Consider the following 17,920-nt stretch of genomic DNA (forward strand, 5'->3'; position numbering starts at 1 on the left):
TCGTATGGTACATGATCTAAGAGAAATAAACAAAGTTCTAGATCCAATCACCCCAGTTGTACCCAATCCTCATACGTTACTATCACAGATACCAGCCAGTTCTCAAGTGTTTACTGTAATAGATCTTTCAAATGCATTTTTCTCGGTTCCTTTACACCAAGACAGTTGGCATTTGTTTGCATTTACATTTAAGGGCAAACAGTTGGCGTGGACACGCCTTCCACAGGGAATGATACACTCCCCTACTCTTTATTCAAATGCCCTACAAACAGTCCTTCAGAGGTTTGAACCCGAACCACAGGTAGTAATTTTGCAGTATGTGGATGACCTACTACTTTGCTGCCCAGATCTAGAAACTGCAGAAAGGTCCACTGTGAGTTTACTATGTTTCCTAGAAAAAGAAGGGTGTAAAGTGAATAGACAAAAGCTACAAGTTTGTCAGACCAAAGTGGTCTTTCTAGGTCATTGCATTTCTCAAGGTAAAAAGCATCTTACACCTCAAAGAACTGAAGCAATAAGACAGATGAATGAGCCTAGAAATCATAAACAGCTACGAGCATTTTTAGGAATAGTGTCTCATTGTAGACAATGGATTATACATGCCAGTCAACTAATGCAACCACTGTATGACTGTGTAAAAAGTGAACCTTATTTGTTGACAAAAGAAGGTCAGATTTTGTTCCAACAATTAAAAGATGCCCTTGTTTCAGCTCCAGCGTTAGGGCTACCAGACTACACCAAACCATTTCAGCTTATGGCTGCAGAAGTTGATTCCCATGCTACAGGAGTTCTTACCCAGAAGCATGCAGGGAAACAAAGACCAATTGCATATCTTTCAGCAAGGTTAGATCCCGTAGCTAGAGCAGCGCCAACCTGTGTACGTGTAGTTGTTGCTGTCTCACTATTGTTGGACAAAGCATCAGAAATTGTCCTAGAGCATCCACTCACAGTTCAAACTACACATGATGTTTATGGGATATTAAACCAGGTCCAACCAAAACACATCTCCATGGCCAGACATTTGCGGCTTCAGTGTTCTTTGCTGCTACCCTCCACTATCACATTTGCAAGGCTTCAGACTCTCAATTTAGCTACACTGCTACCTCTCGAGTCTGAAGGGGGGGATAAGGACACTGATACACACACAAATTTTTTCCCTACAGACACACATGATTGTACAGAGCTCATTTTACAAGAAACGGTAGGCTTACCCAATGTATCCGAAACACCACTTCAAAATCCAGATTTAGAGCTGTTTATAGATGGTAGTAGGTTTGCAGATGACACAGGTAACATCCATACAGGGTATGCAGTTGTGTCAGGATCTGAAACTCTCAAAGCAGAACCGCTTCCACCGAAACAATCTGCACAAGAAGCAGAACTAACAGCATTGATTGAAGCTCTAAAAATAGCTGAGAATCAGACAGCTAATATATACACTGATTCTAGGTATGCACATGGTATTGTGTTTGATTTTGGAGTAATCTGGAGAGCTAGAGGTTACATGACAGCGTCAGGACAACCTGTAAAACATGCTTCTCTGATCAAACAGATCTTAGAGGCTGCACAAGAAACAAAAGAAGTAGCAGTAATCAAGGTAGCTGCACATGTGAGACTCGACACTAGGGAATCTAGGGGAAATGATAGGGCTGATAAAGCAGCCAAAGCAGCAGCAGTCAAACCCTTACAACAGGTCCATACTGTAAACCTCACAGAAAATACTGAAGATAGACTGAGACAAGCACAGGAAGATGCAGAAGAAGAGGAGAGGGACAGGTGGAAAAAGGAAGGGGCAGAAGAACAAGAGGGAATTTGGAAGAAAAATGGACTAATATGTCTACCTAGAGCCTGGTACCCGATAGTAGTTGGTGGATTACATCACCCTACGCATGTGTCTGCAAATGCAATGACACTACTGGCAAAGCAAGTCTGGTTGGCTCCAGGTTTTGGCAACTACGCAAGAGACTATTGTGCTGCATGCGCTATATGCCTGACACATAATCCCGGACAGACAGCAAAGACCCCTATGAAGCACCACGTCCGACCTCTCTACCCGTTTCAACGGTTGCAGATAGACTTTATCCAGCTGCCAAAGAGTAATGGGTATGAGTATGTGTTGGTGTGTGTGGACATGTTCTCGGGGTGGCCAGAGGCCTATCCAGTTCGGAAGGCTTCAGCTAAAAACACTGCTGTAAAGCTAGTTACCGAACTGGTGCCCCGTTATGGTCTCCCTGAAGTGATCGAGTCAGATAGGGGTACTCATTTCACTGGAGAAATATTTCAAAATGTACTAAAAATGTTGGGTGTTGAAAGTCAGTTACACACTCCGTATCATCCTCAAAGTTCTGGTAAGGTAGAACGCATGAATGGAACTTTAAAATTAAAAATACAGAAAGCCATGGCTGAAACAGGAAAGCCTTGGACAGAATGCCTTTCACTGGCCCTTTACTCAATACGCAATACCCCAAGGGGTAAGACTAAACTGTCTCCATATGAAATTTTGTTTGGCAGGACTGCCAATTTAGGATGTTACTTTCCACAGCAACTTGTGTTAAATATTGAATCACTGACTTCCTATGTGCAAAATCTTCAGAAACAATTAACTAAGGTGCATGCACAAGTTTTTGCTTCCCTTCCAGATCCTGATAACACTGAAGGAAGTCACAAGTTGGAACCAGGTGATCAAGTCTATATAAAAAGACACACCAGAAAGGCTCTTGAACCAAGATTTGACGGACCCTTCCAAGTCCTGTTGACAACACCTACATCAGTCAAGCTTGAAGGAAAGGCATCATGGATACATGAAAGCCATTGCAAAAAAGCAGTATAAAACTCATGATATTGATGTTAATAATGTTAACCACAACGAAGGCATGGGAAAGACTAAATTCTTTAGCCCCTTTGAACAATAGATTCGTACAACATCATAGAAAATTAGTGCACGACTTGTTAAACAATACACAAACCCTGACAGATTGTTGGATCTGTACCCATTCGCCGGTATCAGCCACAAGTATACCTTTTCTAGCAGTTCCCGTATCAGCAGAAGAAATATTCGCTTGGCCTAATTGTTCAGACAACCTGGCCAACAACCAAACTGGTAATACTAGGCTATGGAATACTACAATCGCCATACCAATTGTGGGATGGGTAGAATTTCCTTGGTGGCAGGGTAATCTCTCAGGGAGTAGTACACATCTACAATATTTGGCCTATAAGGGAGGAGCCTGGGTCCCTAGGAATAAGACTGGATTAACTAATTTAGGACAGGTCCCCACAGAAAATCTACAGCTCAGTTTCAGTACAACCGCCCCTCCCTCTGATGCTTTCAAACCTGTAGTATTGGAAAGATACATACATAATAGAAAATGGGAACATTCTGAGTTGTTCCCCCAAGGTGATGATAACAGTTGTACAAGTAAGCCGGGGAACCTGGTTTGTAATGAATCCAATGAGTATGTCAACGGAATGCATGTATGTGGGAATCCCGCAGCCGGGTACTGTAGCCCCTTGGGACAAAAACCCTCTTGGTGTATGCTTCAAAATGTATCTAGTTTTGTGGATTTGGCTCACAGATTGGTATTGCAGCACTCAGCTCTATGGGATCTGCCTGAGGGTACATTTTGGATATGCGGAGAAGGAGCATATAAATGGCTTCCCGTAGGTATAAAGGGTACTTGTACATTAGGACGCCTAACCCCAGCTACTTTCATAATTTCAAATAAACAAGTGAATATGCAAGCCGTACCCAAGCACACACTATATAAAAGAGCTGCAGATAACTCACCACGTCCCTCGGGGAGGCCACATATAGTACAAATGGGAATTCCCAACAAAATTGCTAGTACCATTTTTATTTATCCTATGTTAACACAAATGTGGGATAAATTAGTTAGAGCCACGGATTATCTAGATGATCAGATCTGGGATATATTGGATATACAAAACACTAGTGTAGCTGTACAGAATCAGCTTATAATAGTCGTCAACCAACATACCCTGGTATTGGATTACCTAACTGCCTCACAAGGGGGTATGTGTCAAATCATCGGACCCACCTGCTGTCATTATATAGACCCGAATAGTACTATGAGTATGACATTTAAATTAAAGGACGTACAACGACTCAGAGATCAGTATGACAAAGACAATGACCAGAATAAGGATAGCTGGTGGTCAGATACCTTTTCTTTTCTTAACCCAGCCAACTGGTTCAGAGGGATCGGTGGGTGGGTTGCCGGGATTATGCAGAGCATAATACATATAGTTATGATTATTGTAATCATATATGTGTTATTCAAGATTGTACTCAAGGGTATCTCAGTATGCACAAATAAATTTTGTGTAATAGATGCAAGAGTATAAAGTTTATTATTGCCGTACTAATTTTCTTTTATATTTTAGTATACTGCCGCATAAAGAAGAAAATGCACAAGCTTCATGCAAAAATTTATGACAAATAATAAAAGAATATGTCAAAGGGGGGAATTGTGGAGACCAGACTGAACCAAAGGATCCATTTTGTCTCCCAGATGAAATCTGCTTCTGCACAGCAAACTTGACATTTCCTTTTATAGAAGTAATCACGCGCGCATTTCTCCTTGATATTGTAGCCTTTCACCCACATACCAGATATTGTAACTTTTCACTAGTATAGATTTGCTTTGTAAGTGATTATGAAATATGAGCGCTTGTGCGCATGTCTGTAAATGCCTAACTTCTTACTATATAAAGAAGGGGCAGCGCCCAGTGAGGCAGGCGTGCTCCGGGGCTACCCCTGTTTATGAACACACAACCTTTGTGCTGCGTGTCATTTACTTGGATTCCTCAATCCAGGAAGCCAGGGACGGAAGAGGACTCAACAGTACAGAAGACGCTCGCTTTCCACCTTGCCATACAGATCTACTATACATTGATGAGAAAGTTTGCCTCCATTGTTGTCTGGTCATTATTTGGTAGGTGTAGACGTCCATTGCTGATATTTTATTGGTTAGTTTATTGGTCGGCCTCGCAGTGTTGGGATCAGTCTGCGTTAGATTATAGTGATCGCCATCTTGGCCATTCCACAATTTTATAGGATATTGCAGAGCATCATGATCTATGTGTTTCTGTAATACGCTGAACATGTTCTCTCCGTCGCTGAATAATTATATCTCGGCTTAGAAAGTCCCGTCCAAGCATTACAATAGCTACTTCATTAACACTGGGAGAAGTAAATCTCCTTTTGTGCCACCAGCCGGAGTCTTGTCTGCTCTTATTACACCCTGATATTCCGCACTTGGCATTATTTATAAGGCTGTTTTATAAAGGTTTACTAACTGATTGTTTTGCTGGAAAAATTTTTGCAAATTCAAAACAAAATCTTGTGTCTCAGGTATAACTTTACAACGTCGATCAGCTTGTATATGTTCATCTCCCGAACAGTAAATTTGTAAAAATGTTGGGTCTTGATTTACTACAGGAAGCATCAGACCTACTGTACTTGTGATATATTTGTCCCTGGACTGTAAGGGTAAGTTCACACAGGGTGTTTTTTTTTTTGTGTAAATCAGGTTTATTGAGTTGTTTATGGAAAAACATGAAAATCACAGTAATAATTTGCATTTATAAACACGTACATAAGCGTAGGATAATCATTATTCAAATCACAATGTATATCTAATATTTGTCACTCTTGAAATATTGTAATAAAAATGTAACTGTCCCGACAAAGAGTATAAGGAAAATAAAAAAAGGAAAAGGAAGTCAGGGTATTGCAAGCTAATTATTATAATTCTAGCCCTATGAACCTGGGCATAATACCTTTAGAACGTTAGGGATTTATTAATGATTCTAGGAAGGGTTTGTAGGCATTACAATCCCCGAACTCCCGCTGTTCCACTATTATGAGATACTGAGATATTATTAGTTTGTTAAGTGGGAGTGGTGATGACTAGGCTCTCCATAGTGCTAGGCTCCTATATGAGATTCTATGGATGACCTAGGTTATGGAAAGAAAAGAAGACGAACAGTCGGAAGGAGGAAGATGAGATGAAAGAGGGGAGAGGAAAGAAGAAAAAGAGAAAGGAGAAGAGGAAAAAGAGAAGAGAGAAGAAAAGAAAAAAAAGGGGGGGGAGAAAAGGGAGGGGGGAAGGGATATGGGTGGAGAGGATGAGGGTGTAGTTGGATGGAGATAAGAATCCAGTTTCTGGTCCACGTGAACTAGAGTCTAAGGTTTTTCATGATGGTATAATATTGGTCCCATTGTCAGGGTAAATGGTGGGTATGGGTCTCTGGTGAACTGGGTTAGATATTTAGTGTAACCAGTTATTTAGCTCATCAGTTTCCCTGAAGGCGATCCAAGGAGACCAGACCCCAAACACCCCTTCCGAGGTTCTAGTGTCTTGACCAATCAATAATAAACAGAGAACAAATGGAGTTCAAGTCCATAAATATATTTTTATTATTTATAAAAATGGCATCCATAGCCAAAAAGACATACAAAAAATCATAATTCAAATAGACATAACATGTTGAATCAAAAAGAGGGTAGATGGTAGCAAAAGATAGAAAACGACACAGTGTGGGCACTCCTGATACCAGGTTTAGTATTTGTAAAGTGCACAGTGCAACACAAGATAAAAAATAACTGGGAAAAGGGACCATAAATGTAAGGCTCCTCTATAAGTCTGTACAACTGGCTCTTATCAAGGTACAACAAGCCCTGCGCACAGGCTGAATATCATAAGTACTAATAAATCTTCTAAAGCCAGAACCCAAATAGGGAGAAATTGCTATAAATAAGCCCTATTGATCCTTACCCAGGTACTGGTGATCAGGAAAAACCCACACGGTGGCCCCAACGCGCGTTTCGCGTCAGCTTCGTCAGGGGGCAGTCACCCAGTACCTGGGTAAGGATCAATAGGGCTTATTTATAGCAATTTCTCCCTATTTGGGTTCTGGCTTTAGAAGATTTATTAGTACTTATGATATTCAGCCTGTGCGCAGGGCTTGTTGTACCTTGATAAGAGCCAGTTGTACAGACTTATAGAGGAGCCTTACATTTATGGTCCCTTTTCCCAGTTATTTTTTATCTTGTGTTGCACTGTGCACTTTACAAATACTAAACCTGGTATCAGGAGTGCCCACACTGTGTCGTTTTCTATCTTTTGCTACCATCTACCCTCTTTTTGATTCAACATGTTATGTCTATTTGAATTATGATTTTTTGTATGTCTTTTTGGCTATGGATGCCATTTTTATAAATAATAAAAATATATTTATGGACTTGAACTCCATTTGTTCTCTGTTTATTGCTGTATTGAGGAGTGTCCATCTTGATAAAGTGTAAATATCTCCCTTAGTGACTCTCCCACTTGGGGTTGAGTATGGTGAGAATATTAGTTACAGTATCTTCTTATTTGACTTTCTTTGTCTTGACCAATCAGTTGCTCCATTCTAAAGATGTGGTTGAGTTCCATTATGAAATCAGGGCGCGTAGGGGATTTAGATTGCTTCCAGTAGCGGGGAATCAGGTTACAAGCTGCCATTAGGAAGTGTCTCAACAGGCCTTTTTTGAACCTGGAAATGGAGAGGTCACAAATGGATAATAAGGCTAATTCCATTGTAGGTTGGATTTTGTGGAAGGATAGTTTATTGTGAAGTTCAAAGATGTCTACCCAAAAGTCATGTATAGGTGGACAGGACCACCAGACATGTGAATATGTCCCCTCGACCTCCCAGCACCTCCAGCAAGTATCCGGGGTGGTGGGGTAGATAATATAGATATTTGATGGACACCTGTACCACCTAGACAAAAGTCTACAGCTTCTCTCCTGATAGTCTGAACAAAGAGAGGACCTAAAGGTGAAGAGGAGGCTTTTATAGCGATCCTACGGAGATAGTTGTTTACCTAGTTCATTCTCCCATTTTGAAAAGAATACAGTGGAGTTATCTGGGGTTATTTGGTGGCCCTGAAACATTTTGTATAATAATGATACTGTGTGTGTTGGAGGGTCCCCACCCAGGCACGTAGACTCAAAGGGAGTAAGTGGTCTGTAGATGTCAGTCTGTTTGGATAGTCTGATGAGGTAGCTTTTAATTTGTTCATGGAGGAACCAAAAGCCCGGTGGTGGCTCAGCACCCGCAAATATCATCCTCAGGGGTTTTAGCGAGTCCTGATCTATATAGTCATGGACTACTGGATATTCATCCTTATGTTTGTGTAAAAAATTAATTTTGTCTAGGCCCACTGGGAAGTCTAAATTATCAGAGATTGGGGTTAAGGGGCCTGGGATGGAAGAGGTGTTAAGCTTTTGATTACCATGTTTAATTAATAGGATTAGGTTCCTTCACACAGGGCGTTTTTGTTGCGTTGTTTTTTTTCTGCAGCAAAACCTGATCTACTTGGCAGGAAAGAAGCTGCGTCAAAAACGCAGGTATAGGTGCATTTTTTGTGCGTTTTCTTGGTGTGTTTTTTTTTTCTTTGTCCATGCTAATGTCCTTGAATTTTCAGTAGCAAAAACACAGCAAATAATGATACCTGCGCTTTTGCAGCATTTTTTTCAACACCCATTCAAGTCAATGAGTGAAAAATGCTGGAAAAACGCGGCAAAAACGCTGAAAGAAGTGAAAAGCTCTATGTCCAAAAACGCAGCAAAGCACAAAATACTGATCACACAAAAAACCAATGTGTGTGCATGAGAATTCTGAAATCTTATAGGCTTTGCTGGTACTGTAAAAAGGAGCTGAAAATTAGCATAAAAAACGCAGCACAAACGCCCTGTGTGAACTTACCCTAAAAGTCGCCATAAATGCAGCTTCCTCGAGTCCAGCTGTCGTACCAAAGGATGTCATCTGGAAAGATGGATTCTATCTCCTAATAATTAGCAGTAAATGCTTAGTTTCATGAGCTGTTCCTGATATGTATGAAAAATGTGGTTTGGGAGGTAGAGTTAAAGGTGACAAGCTGATATTACCTTTTGACTACCACAAACCAGAAAATTTTGGCTATGTGCACACGTTCAGGATTTTTAGCGTTTTTTTTCTTAATTTTTTGGACGTTTTCTGCGGAAAAAAACGCTAACAAACGCTTACATAAGCATCCCATCATTTTTGTGCACATGCTGTGTTTTTTTCCGCATCAGAAATGCATTCGGGAAAAAAAACGCAGGGTGTTCATTCTTTGTGCAGAATCGTGTTGATTCCACACAAAAAGGAATACATTGGTCCGCTTACTTTCTGCATGGGGCTATGCCCACCATGCGCAAAGGAAGCGGATCATGTGCGGTTGGTACCCAGGGTGGAGGAGAGAAGACTCTCCTCCTGGGACTGGGCACCATATCCTGTGTAAAAAAAAAAACAAAAAAACAAAGAATTAAAATAAAAAATGGTTATATACTCACCTTCTGGCGGCCCCCGGATCCAGCCCAAGCCTTAGCAATGCTCCCGCCAACTCCCGTTACCAGGGATGCTTTGCGTGAATCACCTTGTCGGGAGCATTGCGAGGATCGGGAAGGCTGCGGGGGCCACCAGAAGGTAAGAATTGGGGTTGAGCGAAACGGATCGGACAAATTCAAAAATCGCCGACTTTCGGCAAAGTCAGGTTTCATGAAACCCGACCCGATCCTAGTGTGGGATCAGCCATGAGGTCGGCAATCTTCGCGCCAAAGTCGCGTTTCATATGACGCTTTCAGCGCCATTTTTCAGCCAGTGAAGGAGGATGCAGAGTGTGGGCAGCGTGATGACATAGGTCTCGGTCCCCACCATCTTAGAGAAGGGCATGACAGTGATTGGCTTGCTTTCTGCAGCGTCACATGGGCTATAAAGGGGCATGCACGCCGACCGCCATCTTCTACCGATCGTAGCATAAGGAGAGGTTGCTGCAGCTTCATCAGAAACAGGGATATAGTTAGGGAGGGGAGATTAACCCCGAAACTGCTTGTGCTGTAGCGATTTCCACTGTCCAACACCACCTTTTCTTTGCAGGGTCAGTGGAGTTTATATTTTTGTGCATCAGCTCTGTAGCTTATTAGGCTGCCTTATAAGGCTCCCTGATAGCTGCATTGCTGTTTGTACGCCGCTGTGCAAACCAACTTTTTTAAAAGCAAAAATCCTGTTGCTCCTTTCTGCACAGTTATCTTGTTTATTTGTCCACACTTTTGTGTGCAACAGTCCTTTTTTTTGCTGCCATACTTTTCCTGAGATCATTGTAGGGAGATTGAAATTGTACTACAGTCCTTGTGTTTTTTTCATATATCTTCCAGCCACATTCTGCCACTTAGATTGCGTTGTTTTATACACTGGGCCTGAGTTTTGGGTCAGTCTCCCCAAAAAAAAGGAGATTCAAATTCTCAACAAGTTTATATACACCTTCTACTTTGTTTTACAGTACCATATAACGGTTGTTATTTTGGTTAGATTTTCCAAAAAATGAGGAAGTCTCGTGGAAGAGGCCGTGGGCGGTGATTGCCAGCTGGTACTGATGGTGGTGGTGCATATGGTGGTAGTGGCAAAAGCACAATAGCACCTAAGGCTACAGGTGTTGAGCCAGCGTCATCGTCTGGCTACACAAGGCCTTGAAGGCTCCCTTATCTGGGAGTAGGAAAACAGCTTTTAAAGCCGGATGATCTAATCTTCATTAACATGAACCAATCATGGATTTCAAATTATTTTGCCCCACCTTCCCCTGCTGACACGTAGCTTGCCTGAAAAATGTCTTGCTTTTGGCCTCCTCTTACTGACTTCTCCAATTCCTCAATTTGCAGCTGCTGAATGTCCACCACAGTCCATTTTTATACCTCCCTAAATGGGCTGACTCCCCCCACAGGGCCGTGGTCACCACCTGGCGCAAGCACCCGTGCGAGTGCCGTTTGCCTGGACAGGTGGGTGCGCCCATTCTTGGGCGACGGCACTGGCACAGGGTCCCTCATAGTACAATGAAGTGTCTCTGACGGTGGTGGTGCACAACCAACGTCAGACACATGGTCGTAATATAAGGGGCCCTGTGCCTGTACCACCGCCCACGAGAGAGTGTTCCCCCTAGCTCGAACAGTGCTCTACCACTTGCAATACTTACCTCTCCCTGCTCCACCACTGTGTAGTCTGTGCTGTTAAATCCTTCAATGGCACTGCCAATACAAATTTGTTGAAATGATAGATGATAGTTAAAATATACAGGGGCCCTGGCCTCTATTTAGACCAGTTAATACTTTGCGCCTATGTAGTGAGCTGGCCGGCTGTGACTGTTCTATTATCATTGACATAGAATCTGTGACAGACACTGCCCCCGTGTGGCCAGAAGTTATACCTATACCGAATGTGATTACAGAGAAACAAACTGTATTGGCAGAATTTCCCCCTGTGATGTCATGTGAACAGGAAGGGGAGGGAACAAGAGAGCTCGGGAAACTGGTGTGTGCAGAGAGGGGTCTGTGTGTGCTGGCGTCCTCCTGTAGATGCGATATGGAAGATTGCCTGGATGACCGCTATCTCTTGGAAGCCGACATCCAGATTGTTCCCAGCTCCCACACTGCGGAGCACCCAACGGTGACATCTTCACAGATCCTGGAGCCCATGAACTGTAAGCGGGTCCTCTGTTGAGAGGCCGAACATTCCACCCTTACCTGTTGAACCCCAAGGACTACAGTCTGGACCTGAGAGACGGAGTTTTGTTTGATCCCTGTTTTCTCTTCGGCTGGAGCGTCCCCCTGCAGTGACAGACAGACCTGCGACGTGGGAAGATAACCTCCTGGAGCAAAGGAACTGGTAACGTGTGGATAGGGAAAGTGAGGGACTGTTTGTTATTACACGTTATTTCCGTGAATAGGCGTATTTTGTACTGTCTATTATTGTGTTCCGCTGTGTTAAGGAAAATGTATAACAGTAAAGATACGTTTGTTAAAATGGAGTCTGAGTGTGGAAGTTTTGCTGGGCCAGATTATGGATATACATGGGCGACCTTACCCTCAGTCACTTCACCTACAACCACTGTCTGCTACTCAGCAGAGGAGCCGCATGGTGACAAGGCCTCCAAACTTATGCTCTCTCGAATTAGACACAGACAGGCTCGCACCTACATACATGCTATTAAAAAACCCAACGGGCAGAGCACTCACAAATAGAGTCAGAATTCTTAAACTACTATAGTCAGTTATACAATTTGCGCCCTAACGAGTCTATTGCAGGAAATCTGGAGAGGAGGCACGATATTAGAGCCTTTCTGTCGCGCCTGAACCTACCAAAACTTACAGAAACGCAGCAGCACCAACTGACTAGACCCTTTAGCCTGGAGGAGATCCAGTCCACTCTGTCGGGAAGCCAGCCTGGGAAGGCCCCGGGTCCAGATGGGCTCACAGTGGCTTATTATAAATCCTTCTCAACTTCTCTCCTCCCACACCTACTGAAAATGTACAACGACATACAAAGGGATGATTACTTTCCCACACAGACTTTGGAAGCGCGGATCTCACTAATTCATAAAGATGGTAAGGACCAGGAGCTCTGTAGTAGCTATAGACCAATTTCATTACTGAATGTAGACCTGAAACTATTCGCTAGTCTATTAGCTCACAGAATAGCCAAGTTCTTGCCGACGCTAATTTCACTGAATCAGACGGGTTTCGTGGGAGGAAGAGAGGGGAAGGATAACACACACAAAATACTGCATTTGATGCACTACGCGAAAATGAAAAAACTCCCTCTGGTCCACATAGGGACAGATGCGGAAAAGGCCTTTGACAGAGTGGACTGGACCTACCTTGAAGAGACATTGAGTAGTTTTGGTTTTCCGAGCCAACTGATTTCCACGATAATGAAAATGTATAGGGACCCATCAGCTCGCATAAAAATCAACTGCTCACTGAATGACAGATTCTTTGTTAGAAATGGTACACGTCAGGGATGCCCACTATCCCCACTGCTGTTTGTGATGGCAATGGAACCACTGCTGTCCACTATACAACAATGCCAAGTAATAGAAGGCATCAAAATAGGGGAAACACACCACAAAACGTCAGCCTTTGCTGATGACCTTTTAGTCTTGATGACCAAACCTCTTAAGGGGTTGGCCGCCCTATTAAGGATACTGGACAGCTTTGGAGACTTGTCAAATTTCAAGGTAAACATGTCCAAATCCGAGGCTTTAGATCTAAATATTCCACAGAATATTCTTAATAAAGCGAAAAAATTATTCCCATTCACATGGCCCAAGCGACACATTAACTATCTGGGGATTAAAATATGCAGGTCAGATAGAGAGCTACTGGAAATTAACTATTATCCTCTTCTTAAACAAGTAATAGCAACCATCCGATCCTGGAGGGACCCATATCTCTCCTGGATGGGCAGGAAAAATCTAATAAAAAGCCTGATATTACCCAAATTCATTTATCTATTTCAGACGCTTCCTATACACGTTCCGTCCACTTTCCTATCCAAAGTAAACTCCCTTTTTTCTAATTAGATCTGGAAAAGTAAGAAACCACGCATAGCCTTCCGCACACTGACTCTACCCAGGAACCGAGGGGGAATGGGAGCCCCAGACATTAAGAAATATTACTGGGCCGCAGTGTTATCTCGGTCAGTGAATCTAATTAGGCAATCTCAAGGAAGTCTAGCAATAGACATAGAGAAGACAATTTCACCCTTCCCCCTCGGACCATTCCTATTGACCTGTGTGGGGGGGCGTCCATCCTCCCCTCATCCCAATCCGCTTACCCGTACTCTTATAAAAATATGGTCGAAAGCACACAGCATTCTCACACCGCCCTCTTCTCCGTTATTAACCCTCTCTGATGTCATAACTCAAGCTATTGAGACCCGAGCTAAGTGCCTTCCAATAGACCAAATGATGTCAGAAGGGACGCTTCTTACGCTAGCAGAATTACGCGAAAGACCCGGGTTGTCAAATCTAAATTTCTTACAGTATTCAACACTTAGAGAAACGCTGAGAAGAATAAGGTATTTTTCAATATTACACGCAAGCCCACTATATTTGAATCTCTATGTGTCAAGACGTCCAGACCCTCCAAAATACTCTCCATAATTTACCAAGCACTTACACTAGTCGAACTAAGTCCCAAGAGAGCTTATATCTTGGGGTGGGAGGGGGATTTAGGATATACCTTCACGCAAGCACAAGTAGCACACATATATAAATACTCACATGGACCCACAAGTTGCGTTAAAACCCAGGAAAATCCCTACAAAATAGTTTCTAGGTGGTACATCTCTCAAACGCAGCTTCGGACGTGGAGATTAAAGGTACCGTCACACTAGACGATATCGCTAGCGATCCGTGACGTTGCAGCGCCCTGGCTAACGATATCGTCCAGTGTGACAGGCAGCAGCGATCAGGCCCCTGCTGTGCTGTCGCTGGTCGGGGAAGAAAGTCCAGAACTTTATTTCGTCGCTGGACTCCCCGCAGACATCGCTGAATCGGCGTGTGTGACACCGATTCAGCGATGTCTTCACTGGTAACCAGGGTAAACATCGGGTAACTAAGCGCAGGGCCGCGCTTAGTAACCCGATGTTTATCCTGGTTACCATCCTAAAAGTAAAAAAACAAACACTACATACTTACCTACAGCCGTCTGTCCTCCAGCGCTGTGCTCTACTCTCCTCCTGTACTGTCTGTGAGCATCGGTCAGCCGGAAAGCAGAGCGGTGACGTCACCGCTCTGCTTTCCGGCCGCTGTGCTCACACAGACAGTACAGGAGAAGTGCAGAGCACAGCGCTGGAGGACAGACGGCTGTAGGTAAGTATGTAGTGTTTGTTTTTTTTACTTTTAGGATGGTAACCAGGGTAAACATCGGGTTACTAAGCGCGGCCCTGCGCTTAGTTACCCGATGTTTACCCTGGTTACCGGCATCGTTGGTCGCTGGAGAGCGGTCTGTGTGACAGCTCTCCAGCGACCAAACAGCGACGCTGCAGCGATCCGGATCGTTGTCGGTATCGCTGCAGCGTCGCTAAGTGTGACGGTACCTTAAGTCCCCATGCCAACTGTTGGAGGTGTGAATCAGGAGAGGGCGGTTATCTCCATCTTTGGTGGACCTGTCCGGGAATCCGTGGTTTTTGGACAATGATTGAACAAATAATAAAGGACGTGACTGGGAAAAAGATACGATTATCCCTTGAAACAGCACTTTTGAACTTTCCTGTGTGGCCGAGATATGCATGGCTTACCATACTAGCTCAAAATATTTTAGCTGCAGCCAAACTATTAATACCCACAGTCTGGAAGACCACGGATATACCGACATATCGACAGATGCTGAAGAAGGTAGATCAATTATATTATATGGCTGAATTGGTTGCTCTGGTTAACCACTCGCATTCCAGGTTTGAGGGAATTTGGCTCCCTTGGATCACATTCAGGAAGTCTGCCGGATGGAAGACTGCAGAGGATTGATTACATCAAATAACAGGAAATATGATGCCACTCACCCACCATATCAGCCCCCCCCCCCCCCAAATCCCTCTTCCACTCTTCACCCCCTTCTTTTTCTGCCTTTCTCCCTACTGCCTTTCTTTCTCTTTACTACTTGTAGTTCCAACGATATGTTTTCCCTTTATCCCTTGATTACTCTATATGAGTGTATTAGATCTTAAAGGAGAATATTTGCAACATACTCCTTAGCGGAGTACACGATTCCAGTTTATCGTATTATCATAGGAACTGATCTTTATGTTATAAGAAGCTTCATCCATGATGTTTCTATCCAAGAGTGATAGTTGTTATACTTTCTGTTTATTATTCATGTATTCACTTTTGTACCAATTGTAAGATTCTTAATAAAAAGAACATTGAAAAGAAAAGACAACATTCATGGCCGAAGTGTCAGCCATCATAAACGCCAGACCGTTGACTCCAATTTCCAGTGATCCTGATGACCCAACTGTTCTCATCCCAGCCCTGCTGCTTACGCAGAAGACTGACCCTAATTGCTCTCCACCTGGAGAATTTAATGTTAAAGGAGGCGATGGAGACAAGTACAGAGTCTCTCCAATGCCTTTTGGGACAAGTGGAAAAAACAGTACCTGCCTACTCTGCAACAGAGGAGAAAGTAGCAAACCAGCAAGCCTAACCTCCAGCCTGGCGATATAGTACTAATGAAAGACTGTCAGTCTCTGAGAAATGAATGGCCATTAGGTCTCATTACCCAGACATTCCCAAGTAAGGATGGAATCGTACGTAAGGTGGAAGTAAAAATAGGAAAACAAGGCGAGACCAAATTGTTCCTCAGGCTAGTAGGAGAACTCGTCCTTCTGTTCTCGTCCAACACAATAGTGATGTCGGCTGACATCAAGCGGGGAGTGTTCTGTCCAGCCACATAATTGCTGTCTAGAAAGTTTAGTCATTTTTTTGTCTCTGTTGTTACAGACATTGTATTTTTGTGTGCATTAATCCTTCCTATATTTCATATTGTAAGGTAACAGCACCACCTGTTGGCCGTTTAATGCATAGATTCTAGTTTAATTTGCAATGTGTTATGGGAAGTTCCTAGGGCATTGTGGGATTGTTCCTATTACATTGTGGTCTTATTATGACACTGTGAAGGGAACAGCAGCCATTGTTCCTCCATGCGCCTTAGGAGAAACCACATCATTCGTTTTCTTCATGCTCCTTAAACAGCCTGCCCTAAGCATAGTTGGTAAGCGCTATCTATGTGTTACAATCCTGTGTTTATCAATGCATTTGTTGTACTAAGTAGGTAATCATCTGTTTGCATTACCTCATGTTACCTGTGTATTGCAGACTATTTGTGTTTCATGCTCTGTGCAGTTATATAATCTGAAATGCTCCTGTTATTGCATCCTATAGTTTCACCCTTTCCTGCCACATATGCAATCAATAAAAGAAGGTTACAATTTTACAGGCTCTTTTCTTAAAGAAGGCAGGGGGTTTAGCTACATGTCTCATTGCACACCCTGCTAACGTGTATGAGGACAGTATACATCTACTGAAATGATCAAGATGAACATTCTTTTTATGTATAAAAAATGAGTAACGAATGGTGAAACCTTTCTGGGGTAATTTCAGTATGAGGCCCTGTGGCTCTTGGTAATATAAACTATTGCAAAGGCCAATATTTTTTCTCACGAGTTTCAAAAAGAAATATTAGACTTTTAACCCCTTTCTGACATCAAACATACTATTCCGTCCATGTGACCCGGGCCAATTTGACCATGGATGGAATAGTACGTCTCAGCGATCGGCTGCGATCAACAGGGGGTGCGACCGATCGCTGCTGGTGTCAGCTGATTCTGACAGCTGGCACCCGACACTAGGTGCCAGGAGCAGTCACAGACCACTCCCGTCACTTTAACCCCTGAAATACTGCAATCCAACAAGATCACAGCATTCCAGGAGCCGGCACATGGGCTGACAGCCTCTCAGCCTTTGAATCGGAGACCCCGCGGCGTGACGTGGGGTCCCGATGCTGCCATGGTAACCAGATGTCATCATGTCGACATCTGGGCCACCAGAGCTAAAAAACTTCCTGGTCATGCGCAGTGCAGTGCATTGACAGTTTCTATAGCATGCAGATGCTGGTTCATCTTCATGCTATAGAAGCAATCAGCCTGCAAAAAGTGATTGCCCCATAGTGGAACAAAATAAAAAAGTAAACTTTTTTTTTAAATAATTGTAAAAATATTTTTAAAAAAATGAAAAAAAAAAAAATATATAGACTTATCCGTAAATAAGTATTTGGATAAAATAAATCGAAACAATAAAAGTACACATATTTGGTATCGCCACGTCCGCAACGACCTGACCTATAAAGCTGGCCCACTAGCTAACCCCTGTAGAAACCACCATAAAAAATGCAAAAAACGATGCTTTATCATCATACCGCCGGAGAAATAGTGAAATAACACGTAATCAAAAAGACGGATATAAATAAACATGGTACCTCTGAAAACGTCATCTTGTCCGTAA

At 43.0% G+C, this 17,920-nt stretch overlaps 1 pseudogene; it reads right to left on the bottom strand.

The window, feature by feature from the left end:
• Positions 1-17,920, bottom strand: part of LOC138666464 (zinc finger protein 850-like) — a 132,255-nt pseudogene that overhangs the window by 18,534 nt on the left and 95,801 nt on the right.

The sequence above is a fragment of the Ranitomeya imitator genome, chromosome 2, assembly GCF_032444005.1.
Source record: "Ranitomeya imitator isolate aRanImi1 chromosome 2, aRanImi1.pri, whole genome shotgun sequence".
NCBI classification, from domain to species: Eukaryota; Metazoa; Chordata; class Amphibia; order Anura; family Dendrobatidae; genus Ranitomeya; species Ranitomeya imitator.